Raw genomic sequence first — 15,708 nt, 5'->3', positions numbered from 1 at the left:
CAGCTTTCCTCTAGTCTTGGTTATTATTGTCATTGAAGATGATCAGTGGGCTGGAGGAGGACAGCCTGAGAGAGTAAAAAATTTCAGAAAGAGCCTTTTTTACAAGGATGTGTACTGACAGTACAAGGGAATGACTTCAAACTGAAAGGGAGTGGGATTTGATTAAATAATGGGAAGAAATTATTTCCTGTGAGAATAGTGAGGCACTAGGGCAGATTCCCTGGAGAAGCTGTGGGTTTACTCTCCCTGAAAGTGTTCAAGGTCAGATTGGATGGGGCTTTGAGCAGCCTGGTCTAGTGGGTGGTGTCCCTGTCTATAGCAGGAGGGTTGGAACTGGATGATTTCTTTGAAGGTCATTTCTAACCCAAACCATTCTGAGTCTATGATCTTCACACTTCTCAAGACCTATGAACCTTTTCAACCTTCTCCATTTGTGCTGATGAAATTTCCATGACCCCTGAGACTTCCTCATGGCTGTGAAGGGAGATTTACATACATGGTCAGAATGTTTTGCTTGACATAGAACGGGCAAAAGAATACATTTTACTGCAAAATCTTGCTGGTTAAATTTCATCTGAATAACTTTGTAAATCTAATCACCCATTGGCAAAATAAGGTTCACTTTTGGCAAAAGGACACATAAAAGAAGGAGAATATATTGTAGGGCTGTTCTTCTTAAGCCTGGAAAGTCACAAAATGGCTCTCTGTATGTGTGCAAGGAACTGAACTGAACACCAGAGAGAGAACAACTATTTGAGTCAAAGGATAGTGGTGATACATACACAAGATGACCCACATGTGGATAGTAATGGGCTGGAAAACAGAAAAAAAAATATTACTTTCAGTTACAGAAGGTTTTAGAGCAACAGTCCAAGATTGATTTTCAGACTAAATTTGCTAAGTTTATCTAAGAACTTATATGATGTGATTATGTGTGATAACAAGGAAGAAATATTGTGAACCTAGAAGCCTCTTCCAATCTAATTGGGAAAGACTTCTTATAGTACAGGAGACATTAATGATTTTGCAGAGATAGTTCTCAGTCTCAAGAGCTTTCTTAAGAGTGAAATTTGTTATTTTTTGTATAACAAAACTTTTTTTGAAATGTTAAGTGGTTTCCTAGGTTTTTCTTTATTTTCTGAATTACCTTGTGGTTTTTGAGAATACACTCATGTATCATTGTTTAAAATAAGAAAATTGATCTTCTGTCTGTCTGGAATGAATTATTTTATGAAAAATTAACAAGCTTGTATTGTTGTAATGGGCAGAAAGAAAGGCAGGTAATGCTTCAGAGGAGGCAGAATGGACTGAGGGAGGGAAGAACAACAGAAGGATCAGTGTGAGAGAGAAATCTCTTGTTTATGTAAACCAAGCTTCTGAATATTATGCGTTATCTAGAGATGCCATACTTCGGTGATAAAAGCACACCAAATTCATATATATCCTACCCTCAATTTTAGGATTAATCATGTGCTAAATTTTTGTCTGCTTTGATCTCAGTGGGAGTCTTCCTTCTTTAGTGGAATCTGTTTCTGGGACTGTGATGTGAGAAACCATCTCATTTTAAAGCATACTCAGGAGATCAGTTTAAGCCAATTTGGTTCAATGTCTGTAGGTATGATGTTTTAAATCCCTACATAGGGTTTGTCTCTGTAACATCTGTTTTTAGATCCTGAATTCTATTACATTTCCAAACTCACCAAGTTAGAAATGTTTTATGCAACATTTTATCCCTGACTTACAGACTGTGAACTGCAGTATCTGTAGAGAAATATCAACAATTTCACTAGGTTGTGCCAGTAGCTATTATTATAAGCTTAGTGTGGGTTTCTAAGTAACTAAACTATGATATTCCTACATTAAATGTATAATTTACAAGTTAATGTAAAAATAAAATAGACTTTTGGGAGTGTATTATCTTTAATTAGCTAACAAATGGGTGTTTTTCTTTTTGGTATTTGTGTATTGGATTCAAATAATCCAAACATCTTATTTTTTATTACTTTGTATTTCTAAGGGCCGGATGTTGCAGTCTTTAGGGAAAACACTCATTCATTTCACTTGGAATTTTGTTTGGATGAATGCCATGATATTTGCCCCTAAAAGCCATTGAATCTATACCTACACCAAGTTTTGACAAATATTTCTGTTGCATTAATGAGCTGCCTCTCTATACCCTGAGTGTATTCCCTTTGCAATCTGCAGTGCATGTCTATCAAAACATTTTTCCATTATGAGCATTCTTTACTATGTTTCATTTACTTTATTGTAATTCAGTTTTAATTTAAAATTGGAGTGCAACATAAGAACAAATTTCACTTAGTCCCGGTGTTCTGGCTCTTAGAGTTGGTCATGCTAACGTGTAAGAACACCAGATGAGAGTCACAGTGATGTTTTCTGAAATTTACGTTCAAGGTTCTTGAGTCAGGAAAACATCTGTGAGAAAGGCACCATATAACCAAAAAAGATCACCTTAAAAGCATGAGCTTAAAACCTCTCCAGGCTGCATTCCTTCTTTATAGAACCTCTTCTGCTTAGGAGCTGCAATGTGGCATTGTACCATTGCACCCTCTAGTTACAGATAGACTTTCTGAGCCATGCTGAGAGATGCCTCTTGAAAAACAATGCTTTTCTTCTTGGGGAGATACAGCAAGATTACACCTGAGTTTAGTCATGCACCTACAGCTGATCATACCATCCCATATCTTCAAGGAACTGAGCCAGAGGCAGATTATCTCAGGCATTGCTGACTTCTTATTTTTTGCTAAGAAGCAATTTTCACTTTTCTTAATCAGAAAGGCATTTTGTGACTTCAGAAGGACATACGATTTAGGATTGCTGGCATTTTGGTACCTCTCTTTTCAGATAGGATCAGTCACATGAAAACCTCAGATGCTGCTTCTGTGAAACCAAGCACCTGATGTAAATCTGTTACTGTGAGCTTTCTTGCTCCTTACTTCTGAACTGTTTCATTTTTATCATTGTCATCATTACTGCTTGCCTTACTTCAGTCAAGATTCTGCTTGCCACCCCAAGGGTACAGAATGTAAAAGTCAGTATTCTAGAAGAAGGAGCTGAGATATTTCAGGGTGGAGATCTGTTCTGAAACGCTGTCATTTCCTTCATTTGACAATCCCAATGTGCCTTTTCTTGCCTCTCCATCCTCTGTGCCTGATATGTTTCTCTATGCATTTAAACTGTGTGTTTTGCTTAAAGCCTGCACACATCTTGCCTCTATAACATTGATCCTGATGGGGAATATTGCTTTGCTGTCCTTCAAATCCCTGGTCATTGCACCTGTCACTTGCATTTCTTGATGAATAGATATGTACGGATGGTTCAGTTGTGTGGTACAAAATCTGCTTCTACATGGTGTGTAGTCCAGTCCACTAATGGAAGCAGGCTTCTAAAAGAGAAGTAGATGAAATAATTGAGTGCAATCAAACAAACAAACAAAAAATAGACACAAGACACAGTCCTCTACTTTACTTCTATTTCTTTTTCCAAGCATTTAGAGCATAAACTATGTAATTCCTTCATGACAATATCACTTTCAGTAACTTACTGAAAAAATACAAATAAAATGTCAGTTCCCTTGGGAGCCATTAGCCTCAAGCAAATTCATGACGCAGTGGAAATAAGAACATGCTGTGAAAGCTGGTACATGAAATGCATCAAACTAAAACATGTATGCTTTAAAGATTCAGAACATATTCCAAAGAAGTATATGATTTTGGGGGAAGGAATTCATATCTATACATACTTTACTATTATTTATGCTGTCATGCTCATGTTCATAACTTAATAATTGAATTTTTTTAGCATCAAAGAATATAAGAAATATTGTATCATATCCATCTGGTATAGAAATCTATGTCTGGTTATAGTGGACAGAGAGAGATTGCATATTATCTGTTTGGTTGATCCTGGGAGTGGTGTTAAACATGAAGGCTATTTTGATAAATATTAAGAGTCTCCAAGTGCTTAAAACATTCACTGTCTTCATATATTTTTAGATATTCTTTCAGAAAGCTATACCAACAAGGCTTCTTCCCTTGGAGAACTCAGTTTAACACATTTGATGGCACAGGGTTTGGACAACTTGCCAGTATGACAGATATAAACAATCTCTGACATCAATCTCATATCCAGAGTTCCTTTTGATTCATAGATGTATTTTTACAAGGATTTTAACTTTATATAAACATATAAAGTCTGCATGCATCCCATTAACCTAAAGCTTCAGTAGCTCCTGTGCTGTAAAGTTTAGTGGTTAGACAGATCTAATTTAACAATGCTGCTAGGGCTTTTAAAACCAGTCCTGATGATAGGAATTATGTCAGATTATATTACTACATTAATCTTGCTATGGAGTCATAATATTGTCAATTTATCTTGATGATCCAAATTCTTAACTTTCTTATTTCAGAGCAATATGCAGGGATTTATATTTTAATGTCTGTTTGTTCCAGAAGAATCTGGCCTGCACAGCATGTGCTCAGCAAGCTTGAAGTGTTATTTATACTTTTCTTGATCCACAGGCAGAAAAGCTGTAGATCTTATTTAAATGTGAGTGTTTTGGTGTGTAATGCATCCTTCTGAGTCGTTAGTCCAGTGTACACTGTTACTGCTGACATGATGCACAAGTGTTTCTCATCCCCTTGTCCTGCCTGCTCAGTGTTTCTGGAAGTGTCTAAGGGCTTTTGACTCACTGTGTTCCAGAACAAAATTCCCATCTGAGTGAGCATGTTTGGTAAATAATATTCTCTGCATATCCTGAAAGAAATGTGCTGGAATGCTCACTGAAACTCCATGAGGGATGCAATCATTCTGTATGCAGAATATATTGAAATCAAAAGTAAGAGAGTGTGTCCCAGTAAATTAAGTTATTTTAATCTCAGGCATTAAATACTAACATTTTTCTAGCTTACCTATTAAGTTAACAGAAGGTATATAACCAAATCCTATTTATGCCCTTGAAAAACTGTTTTCACTGTGTGAAAACAAAAAGTTAGTGGTCAAGGAAAGACACTGGGTTCAATATTACTTTGTTTCTTTTCTATTTGTAATGAGTATGAAGTGTAAGCTAATATGAGTAATAAAGTGTTGCTGGCATATAGAGCTTTATCTTTGTATGTTTGGTTTTTATTAAAATTTGTGTAAAACTTTTAAGAGCCAGTTGAAAGTATTGAATGCTCCTATTGACTTTTTTTTGTCATTTTGTTTGAATTTGAAATGTCCAAATTACCACAATTTAAGGCAGAAAGTTTTTTGAGTCTACTATAAATTCTGTTTTCCTGCTTTATGAATATTTTTTAGATTTTTAAATAAATGTTAATCCTACAGAAGATAATGACTTCTAAACCAGATTGATATCCAATTATCATCCAAGTAACATTTTCTCCTACTTAGCTAAGGGCTTGGCTATATGAAAGATATCTCAGTAAATCCTGGAGCATCTAGGATTTAAAGTGAGAAGCAATGTAGATGAAGGATTAAATTTCCTTTGTAAAATTGTACAATTGTGTTATGTAGGTTTCTAAACCAAAACACGTGATAAAGGATAAATACTGGTTTAGATCATCTTTGGAAAGAGACTGTTATGTTAGGAGTCTAAAGTACTATGCTTAGGGGAGACCTGTACTGTGGGTTGAGAGACTTTGTTTCCTGTTGATGTTTGTGAGAACTGAGAATTTTTGGAATGTACCATGAGGTGTTCTGCACAGTGTCACATCCCAAGTGAGTATGGACCTATGCAACCCCTAGGTCCAAGCCCTTCATAGCCAGAAGAGAATATATATTAATCTACAGATGGGGTCAAATGAATTCTTTTTACATTTGCTTTGAGTTAAAGATTAATTTCTGACCACTGCTTTATAGATTTCTTTGTTTTTCAAACCAGGATATATTAAATATACAGTAAAGAATAGATAAAGTACTTTGTTTTAAAATAGTTCTGTTTTTCTGAGGAAGTTTTAAAAAAATAAATTGCTTAGACACATCTGAAAGGGTTGTTCAGCAAATTTCTCCCTAATGGATACTATAGCAATAACATTAATTGTAGAAATATGGGGAAGGGAAAAATATAAGCACCAAGACAAACATTAAAATTATTATTTTTCTCTCTTCTTATTAGCCTCAGAGGCACATGGGTTTTCAAAACACAAAAAGTTTGCTCTTTTTCATGTCTCCTGCATTTCATTGGTATGTATGTAATTTTATTTACTCATTATTAAGTTTTAAGGGTGAAAAAAGTATGTGAGGTCTTGATTTCAAGCATGTTTTGGTTTGTCAATTAGTTAATTGATTTCTAATTGAGTTGAGAGTGAGCCAAGGAAAAATTGTAAATGACTTTAAACTGCAAAGATTAGAGTTCATATGTGAAGGCTGATAGACAAGTATCTGTCATGTGTAGTTAGAGGTAAAGGGGCAGTGTAACACAAACTGACAAATTTGTTACATGTATACTTAAAATAAAAAAAATAGGTGTGAAGGTCAGGATCTAGATCATATATATTTTTTGGTATATGCTGGACCCTGCTGCAAAACACAGAGAAGCTTTGGATTAATGAGAGCTGAACTGAGCTTATATACTCTTTCCATCTCCCTTTAGCCTGATTATCAGATATTCCATTTATTCTGTCAAACAGATCTTCTTGCCTATCTTATGACTTGCAGAAATGTACCTTAAGCTGTATTAAAAAAAGCCCAGAAAAGTCCTGACAAATAGCAGACAATCCTTGAGCACTGACAGAGGTTTTGACACATAGCAAAACTCTCTTGCCAAATGCATCTTCCAACTACATTTTAACAGATGTGGCAAGACTGCACAGCCTTGTGTATTTTCATATCCTGGTGCAGATTATGAGGAGTATACCTGCCTTTACAGGGAAGTTACAGAGACTATGTTAATGTGCTATGAAAATGTGAAATAATTTGGATGAATAACAAAACATGAATTTAATTCAGAAACCCTTAGGGGCATATTCTCATTTCAATGAGAGGTGGTTTATCCTTAATGAGAGGCTTATGCAGAGCTGTCTGTGCACTGAGATGAGAATAGATTCAAAACTACTTAAACTTGAGAACTACAAATAATCTATTTAGTTTTTGTAGTCATGGGAGATGGAATTTAAAAAGTAACTAGTTAGCCCTTATTTGCATAAGAAAATTAGCTGAAATTCAAGTCATGGAGGAAAATTCAAAGTTCTTTGTCACCTCTATTACATGCTATCTGATCAAGTTGTATGTGAAAGCAAATGGCCTGATCTTTTTTCCTATTTAAATCTTTCTAAGTACACTTTATAAAATTGATTATTTTTTTCCTAAGAATCTTGTTAGTAAAGAAAATAGTTTCAAGTGGATTTTTTCCTGAATGAAATTGAACATAATTACATTGCAAAAGATGTTTACCAAATGTTGATCATTGTTCTTTTAAATGCAAATTACCATTGTTCTTTTAAATGCAAATTGTTTGTTGTATCTTATTTTATTTAGACTCATCCTCAATTGTTCTGTCAGTGTAGTCCCTTTGGTTCAGACTTAAGCAATTTCTTACCCTCCCATATCGGGCAAATTCATAGGAGCTCCACACCCTGGATTTGCATGGCTGTAGCTACAGTCACAGCATGCCTCTTTAATTCTCAGAAAGACTCTGGATTTTGCCTCTGTGTTCAAAGTTAGTTTCAGAGAAGAAGGAAAATGCTAGGTGAAGATAATAGTGGAGGTAGTAGAGGAGGAAGGGTTTACAAAATAAGAGCGTGTGCCAAAAAAAACTACTGGCAGTACTGGAGAAAATGTATTTTGAAATGTCGTGTAGGAGCATCATTGCTTTAACAGGTGGTTATGGCTTGTGCCCACATGCAGTGTTCAAAATAACTGCAGTTTGTGCACTGAAGTTATGTACACATTAGGTTGGTCAGGAGAGTGATTCAATTACTTCAGCTGTTTGCAGTTTAAACCAGCCTATGCAGGTCTTATCCATTATATATTCAGCTTTGTTAGGTGGTGTTGCATGAATTTTCAGGTAAAAGTTAAATACAATCCACTTTCTATGTTGCATGAGATGTACGGTGTAAAAGACACAGATTTTAAACTTTTCTAAAATATTTTCTGCTACTTATTGTATAGCAATAGCTAGATAAGTGTAACTACTTTTACAGTTTTACTTGACAATAGCTTTTTTTCCCAATTAGGATCCTAGACAAATAATATATTTCAGTTCAGGGAGAATGCATGTTGATTTCAGAAGAGCTAGCAAAAATGCTCAGCATTTTAAGAAATACTCGGTTCATTCATGGAAAAATATTGCTGACTTCCAATAATTCTTACTTCAGGTTATTGCTGAGAATAATAATTTTAATAGTCATATTCACTTTTCAATCATATTTAGGATAGCTATTGAAGTTAAACATTTTTTTCTCCTTTAGGCAGTGGACACTCAATTTATGAGTTTAAATGCAGTCATGCAATTTAAAATATCACTTACCCTTTACAGGAATTCACTTAATTTGGTTTTTTATTCTGAGAGGAAAGTGCAGGTATAAAAATGGCAGAAAAAAAATGGAGAAGTGGATCAGTTCTGACTCTAATGTAGGCTCAAGGATTTTGAGTACTTGTTTGGAAGGTGCAAAGGGCAGTCCATAGACAACAAAATCCTCTATGCTGAGATTGCCTCTGAGTTCTTGGGGATGTTTCCAACAGCTTAATTGTGTGCATATTGTCATTAGCTGTTGAAATACAAAGCAGTAAGGCATGTGGCAGGAGAGAGTAGAGCTTTGAAGAGTTTCAGGCCCAGGTCCGTACCCTCTGCATTGACACTGTAGAAAGACTCAATTTGAATGCTAAAATACATTGTAGTCCAGATGGGAACCAGACCACGTGGATCATCCCACTGTTTTCAGCTTTGCTTCTAGGGAGAGCACTTGCAATTTCTTAGAAGCAGCCTGTGTTGCTATATCTGAAATTATTCTTGAGCCACAGTGTCGCTCAAAGCAGAGACTTCTTTGCAGTTTGAGACAATCCTCTCTCCTGATATGTTTTGTATCCAGATAAGTAAGAGAAAATAGAAAGAGAGAGAGAAAATACTTTATTTTTATAATTTGTTTGTGAGGACTCTGAAACTGAAAAAAAGTCACTGAAGGCTAATCACTTTCTATTCCACAGCCTCTTTTGAACTCTGTTTTTCCTTCCTTACAATTTTGATAATTGAATTTTGTGGACTAAGCTTCCAGCTTTGCTTTCACTGTAAGTATATATATCTCTGCAGGTTTTCTTGGCTAGGACATGATGAAATTAACCTTAGTTTGCTGTCCTCAAGTCTTGAAGTAGATGCTTTCTTTGTTAGCTGTAGCTGCCAAAATACATTATTATTTTCCTTTGATGTACTCTGTTCTGTAAGGCAGGAACAAACAGAACTATGCTCAAAAGGGAAGAGGACAGTTCTCTAGAAGAGGTGGAATTCTTTAAAAACAAGTTAGAAATAGACACTCCGTCACTACTGATCTGTGTCATAAATATCAGCTAGTTTCATGCATGTCTATCTGAGTTGAACCACAAATTATTTTAGGCATGCTTTTCTTTTTTCCTTTTTAATCAGTGTTGATACAATGAAGGAATACATGATAGGACTGAAATGTAGCAGAACTAGTGCAAAATGTGTGTATTCGAACCATAATTATTTTTAAGATGCTGATAATATTGCAAATAAAATCATGGAAGGTAACCAGATTTATCTGCAGTGGAATGTGAGGAAATTGGTGCTACATTAATTTGCAGCAGCAGAGCAGGATGAGTAGGTGATTTGGATGTATATATCACCACACTGTGAGAAGAATACCCTGCCTTGTTCCTTCTTCTTTGAACCTCCCAAGGTCATGCTGTTTCATGTGGGATCATGCCAAAGGCATTAGCTGTGCATTGTTGTTGCCATCCTCAGTTTGGCTTAAAGCAAGGACTGTAGTCAAGGCTAAAGGCAGAATGATTTGATAATTTTTATCTGAAGATCCAGACCTACCATATTGTGCATACTCGAAGTACTCTCAGAATGCTCAATGTAAAATAAATACAACTTTTTACTCAGGTAGGAAAGCCATTTAAAATCCAGGAGAGGAATGGCAACTAGCAGGATGAAGCACTTAAGCTGTAGAGCAAATGACCATATCAAAGAAATTATTTGAAGGAAGTCAAAGGTAGCAAATGATAGATTTGTTTAGTTAGGAAAGGTGACTACCTGGAGGCACCTGGACTGAATTGATTTTGTTCAGATTCAGGAACGGGTCGCACCTGCTCCTATGATTCTGCTCTTGGGTAGGCCAGTGGTTTTACACTTGAACAAGCTAATAGGTCACCTGAATTAAGGGACAAGGGGGAATTTTCTGAAAAAAGGCCAGACACAGCTCCTGAAAAACAGTTTTTCCATTTCATCAGTACCCAGGAACAAGAAGCAAAATGTTTATTTTTGTATTGTCTTGAGACTTGACCATGTGGCTGAAATACACTATATCTTCCTTCTCAGACTTCATAGTTCAAGGAGGAAGGCTGATGATCTTCTGGTGCCTGGAAACAGTGGGTTGTCCTGTGGTCAGCAGACTGCTTTTTGACATGACATAGTAGTGGGATGCAGCTGGGAAATTAGCATTTGGGGAAGGATCCCTGGATTCTAGTGGTCTTTTTTCTCTTTATTTACCAAAGCATGTCTGTGTCAGGTAATGAGCAGAAGGAATTTGTTTGATACCGGGTTGGAAGCTGAACCACAGAACCCATTGCTCTGAGAGAGCTAACCCACTGTGGTGTTGCTGTGTGCCAAATTGCTCTGAGTTTGCTGGTTTTGTGCTTTTATAATACAGGGAATTGGAGAGGAGTTGTTGTACTGGCCTGAAAAAAGAGGTGGAATTCTTTAAAAACAAGTTAGAAATAGACACTCCATCACTACTGATCTGTGTCATAAATATCAGCTAGTTTCATGCATGTCTATCTGAGAGTTGAACCACAAATTACTTTAGGCATGCTTTTTTTTTTCTTTTTAATCAGTTTTGATATAATGAAGGAATACATGAGAGGAGTGAAAAGTAATGGCTCTGGCCTGGCTGTTTTGATTTTTTTTTTTTTGTTGAAGTTGTGTTTTGGTTTTGTTTTTTTATTTTTGGTGGCAGGTGGGTTGGTTTTTTTTTTTTTTATTTGGTGGGATTTTGTGACTTTTTTTTCTAGTTCATCTCTAATGCATTTCTACTGAGGAAAGTTACAGGATCTGTTACACTTACTCGGTGTTTAAGATTGGTTTTGAAGTTAGTCTCTTATAATTTAGGTCATTGAACAGAGTGTATATACATTGACCTAACAGATTTTTGAGCTTCCACTGATACTACAAATATGATTTTCTAATGTTTGTTTAAATATTTCAGAAGGGAGTGGAAGAAACAATATAAAAAGATAATTTAGGAATGATTTTATAGTCTTTTGAAACAAAATGGATATTTACCATTTGAGGGTTATAATATATTTGCTACTTAAGCCATCTCTAGTAGGAAGCTTCTAGTAGGAATAGGAAAAAAAAGGCTTCCAACAACATGAAATTACCATGAAAAATGTGTATGTTTTTAGTTAGAATTTTAGAAATTCTTGTATATTTTTGTAAGTCAAACATATATATTAAGTAACTGCTTAATTTCTTTAATTGTAAATGCAAGGAACATTCTCTTTTTTCATGTGGAGAGAAGCACTTATGGAGAATGGATGCTGGTGAGAAAACTACACTGAGGTACTGGAACAGTAAATGTGTCTTTTTTCTGGTCAGATATATTTGTAACCATATACAGTCTGTTGACCTATTTTAAAAATTGTGAGTTCTCAGTTGTCTTTAAGTGAAATAAGTGATCTTTAGCTTAAAGAGAATACAGGAAGGCATGTGGCAGATGTGTGAGGAAGAGAAATGGTCTGCTGCTTAGTAAAGACATCATTGCTATCACCATATCTGGTTTTATTTAAAATAAGAAGCAACCAACTAATACTAAATGTTGACTCCTTCAGAAACCTTCAGGAAGGGTCGTGCTTTGTCCAACAGTCAGAAAATCCAGCCTCTATCAGAATAAGAAAAGAATAAGGTTTTTTTACTGAAGTAGATTTTTGGTGAAGGTGCCCTTGATGACGGTTTCATCCCACCTAAACCAACATACTGACTTGGCTTCTTGAGTGGTCTTCATGGTGGAAGCAAAGAGTGAAAAATAAGTAGAAGGGAGATAAGAGAGTGGAGAGGTTAGAATAGATGAGGTAGCTGAAAAAATGGGACTTGAAGTAACTCAGGGATGCCAGGGTCTCTCGTCAATACAAATGAATTGGTATTGTGTAGGCTATCACAAAAAATTTGACTGCAAAGATGTCTTTTTTCACAACTAATACTGAAAAGAAGTCCACTGCAGAAAAGGTAAAAAAGAGTGAAACTAGTGAAAGAAAGAAAAGTAGCATTTTTTCTAAATTTTCGAACCATTATCGAGCACAGATGGCTGTTTCCAAATGGTTTGCCTGTAAAATATTTCCTACTTCTATGCTAGCTGAATTTTTCAAATATTTTCTAACTTCAGAGCAGATTGCAATGATCAAAATGGAAGGTAAGAAGAGAGAGCTAGCCTCAGTAATGTCTATTTCTGGAAAAATTGGCAACACATCAGCTGTACATAGATGGAAACAGATTTTACTGATTCTTTACTGACACCTGGTCAGTAAGGCAATTGAGCAGCTCCAGTTCCTGAACTGAACTGAAATAAACTTCACAAAGTCTTTCTTTTTTTTTTTTTTTTTTCATTTACAATGTTAACAGTGTTACCTCAGTCTTATGAAACCCCATATTACATAAATTGTACCCAAGAGGTCCTCCTAACACTTCATCTCTCTTAAAAAGGGGAATGTGAAAATACTGCATCAGGGTCCATGTGTGTTGTATTGATTCTCTTGTCATCTGTGACCTAATTTGGAAAACCTCTTCAGGTCTGCATTGCAAATAGCTTGGTGCATATGGTTCTCCTCCCTCATGTCTTAGTCATATGCACTCACGTGCTGTGTGGTGATAATACCAAATGATTAATATCTTTTGTTTTCTGTTTGAATGACAGCATGTTTTTTATTTTCTTTGATGTGCACAGATTACCCAGTCCTGCGACATTAAAGGAGCATGTTAAAGTCTCAAACAAAGCCCAGCAGGGCACTGGGACTTTCGAACTGAAGCAGTAGAGACTGTTGTGGAGAGTTTGGGGTTGAAGAGAAGATAAAAGTGGTTGAGACACCAATAGGCAGGACCAGCGGTACTCAAGTCAGGGTTTCTAGCAGGAAAGCCCTGACTTGTGGGTGCTACCTGCCCAGTGGAACACATACTGAATTGAATAAGAAAAAAACATGAGGAAGTAGAAGGCTAAAGCATGACTGGGTTGGATGAATGGATTTTCAGAGCTATATATGACCCGACTCTGATGGTGTGTCATAACAGTTAAGTGAGTTATTACGTAGTTAGTTGTTGGACTTGAAAACATGAAGCTTGCAGAGGCACTAAGAACTCTCAATTGCCTTGGAACATAAGGATGCACAAAGCAGCAAGTCATTTTGGCATTTCCAAACATCCTCACATTTTAACAAAGGGATATTTGTGAGTATACCTATTAAAATACGTATTACAAAATAATACTCTGTCTATTGCAGTTGGTGGATACAGCATGAGTAAGCTGGAACATCTTGTACATGCCATTCGTATGAAAATCTGTGAGCACTTAATATAGCCTGCACAACCTAAATTGCCAAGTGATGCAAAGCAGATGAGGCCCAGCATGATTATAGGATCCCAGACTGAGGTATTGGAGTGATTAAAAAAATAATCTCTTTAGACCTACTGCATATCTTCAAGACAACAAATACCAACCCACAACAACAGGTTTTGAACCTGTAAGACAGGCAAATGGACACAGAGCTTTCTGGCTGAAATGTGTAAAACGTGCTATTGGAGGATTGAGGAGAGATGTTTTAGATTACATTTGCAGTCTTAGATATGAAAAACAGTTTCCAGATGAAAACTGGGTTAAAGTATTTTTGAGGGAGGTATTTATCACTTAATAATGAACAGAAGGAGCAGGCAGATAAAAAGACAAGAAAGTACAGACTGCCTCTGCCTCAGGGAGAACAAACCTGGCTAGCAATTCCAGACAGAAACTCATCAAGAAGGGGTTTGGATGGTTTCTGGTTTTGGGGTTTTTGTTTGTTTGTTTGTTTTTGTTGTTGTTTATGTAGGAATAATGGAGGTGAGATTGTAATGATAATTACAATAATTAAGAAGAGATTACAATGATATAGAATCAAGAACTTAATGTTTCTAGGTCATGGCTGTCCACAGGTAAATTTATTTAGCTAGGTTTTGTCATTAGTTGTTAGTAGGTATATTGCTGCTCTTGCATTTTATTAACCACAATAACTCTTACATATAGTATTATATTATATATTTGCATTTTGTAATATTTTTATTTTCTTCTATAGTTTTTTTCTCATTTCTCTTATATTGTATGTTTTCAACTAAAAGCAGATATTAAAAAAAAAAAGAAAAAGAAAAAGCATGTGTGAAAACTTACATCAACATAGGCACACTGGAGGATGGGAGAACAAATCTGATTCCCGAAGAGTTCCTGAATGTGATGTGAGTAAATGTAATAGACAGATGAGAAAAATTATGCTGAAAAAAGATATATTGAACTCATGATATAAACCTGGCTGCATGTGTGGTTCTCTGGTAGCTCAGCAGAAATTCAATTCTTCCTCCAGCCTAATCTAAACACTAACTGTGGGGACTGAGAAATTTGACTTGGTTTGAGGTACATAAGTAGCTTTAAATATACCTACTAAGTATTCACCTTTATACATAAATGTTACCTCTGTCTTTTCCTTTGTGAAAAGGGGCGGGGGGGAGAGGAAAATCTTATTAACCAGGACTTTTATACCAGGACTTAATAAGGGACATTGAAAATGGGTCTGTTAATTGCATGAAGCAGCTGCTGAGACTAGAAATGTGCTTATCTGCTTGCCTGCATGGGGATTGGGAGGGTGGATTTGCAGAGACTTCAGATGTTGTGATCTTTTGTCTGCTGTTCTGCACTGTGTGGTGAGACACACCGTGGAACACATGGTGGTGTCTGAACTATGTGTGTGGAGCAGGACGTACATTTGTGAGAGACATAGTCTGCTTTTGCTCTCCTCCTTTGTTGCTTAGTCCTACCATTGCAGACCAAAACCCCAGGCAGCTCTTGGTTGTAAGGAATTTTAATGTAGTTTGCAGTGGAAGAGGGAATTTGACAACCATCTTAAGCAGGTAAAAATGATGTGTCAGGTTCTATTTAAATGAAGACACTTAAATAGCTATTGCAGGGGACAGTTCTGTCTCTTGTTCCCATCTTCTCTTGCAAGGCAAGAGTCTTCATTGATTTGTCTATTTAGGCACGAGGCTATTTTTCTTTCCTGGAATCTCAGATTTTAAAGACTGGTGTTTAAAGAAATACAAATACTATAATGGAAGTAGCAATCCTTTACTCTTCTTCCATCACTGTGTGGGATTTCTTTTTAGGTTCCTCTGAAGTGATCGCATGAGGAGGGGGAAGGAAAGGGAGGATGCTTGTTGGCTCTCATTTGATTTCATTTGGGCTGACCACTAAATCAGCTGCTTTTGAGTTTTACCTCTTATTG

At 36.2% G+C, this 15,708-nt stretch overlaps 1 protein-coding gene and 1 long non-coding RNA gene across 9 annotated transcripts in view; both read left to right on the top strand.

Annotated features, from left to right (window-relative positions):
* The window catches only part of DLGAP1 (DLG associated protein 1), a 403,998-nt gene that overhangs the window by 23,503 nt on the left and 364,787 nt on the right, over positions 1 to 15,708 (top strand). The gene's annotated exons all lie outside the window — the stretch shown is intronic.
* LOC144246486 (uncharacterized) lies at positions 11,551 to 13,835 on the top strand. Its single transcript, XR_013340177.1, has 2 exons — positions 11,551 to 11,758; positions 13,687 to 13,835. It is a non-coding gene; the product is annotated as an uncharacterized LOC144246486 (long non-coding RNA).

This window comes from Lonchura striata, chromosome 1 (genome assembly GCF_046129695.1).
Source record: "Lonchura striata isolate bLonStr1 chromosome 1, bLonStr1.mat, whole genome shotgun sequence".
In the NCBI taxonomy this organism is placed as follows: Eukaryota; Metazoa; Chordata; class Aves; order Passeriformes; family Estrildidae; genus Lonchura; species Lonchura striata.
The sequence above is the reverse complement of the archived record's forward strand: the minus strand, read 5'-3'. Positions and strand labels throughout refer to the sequence as shown.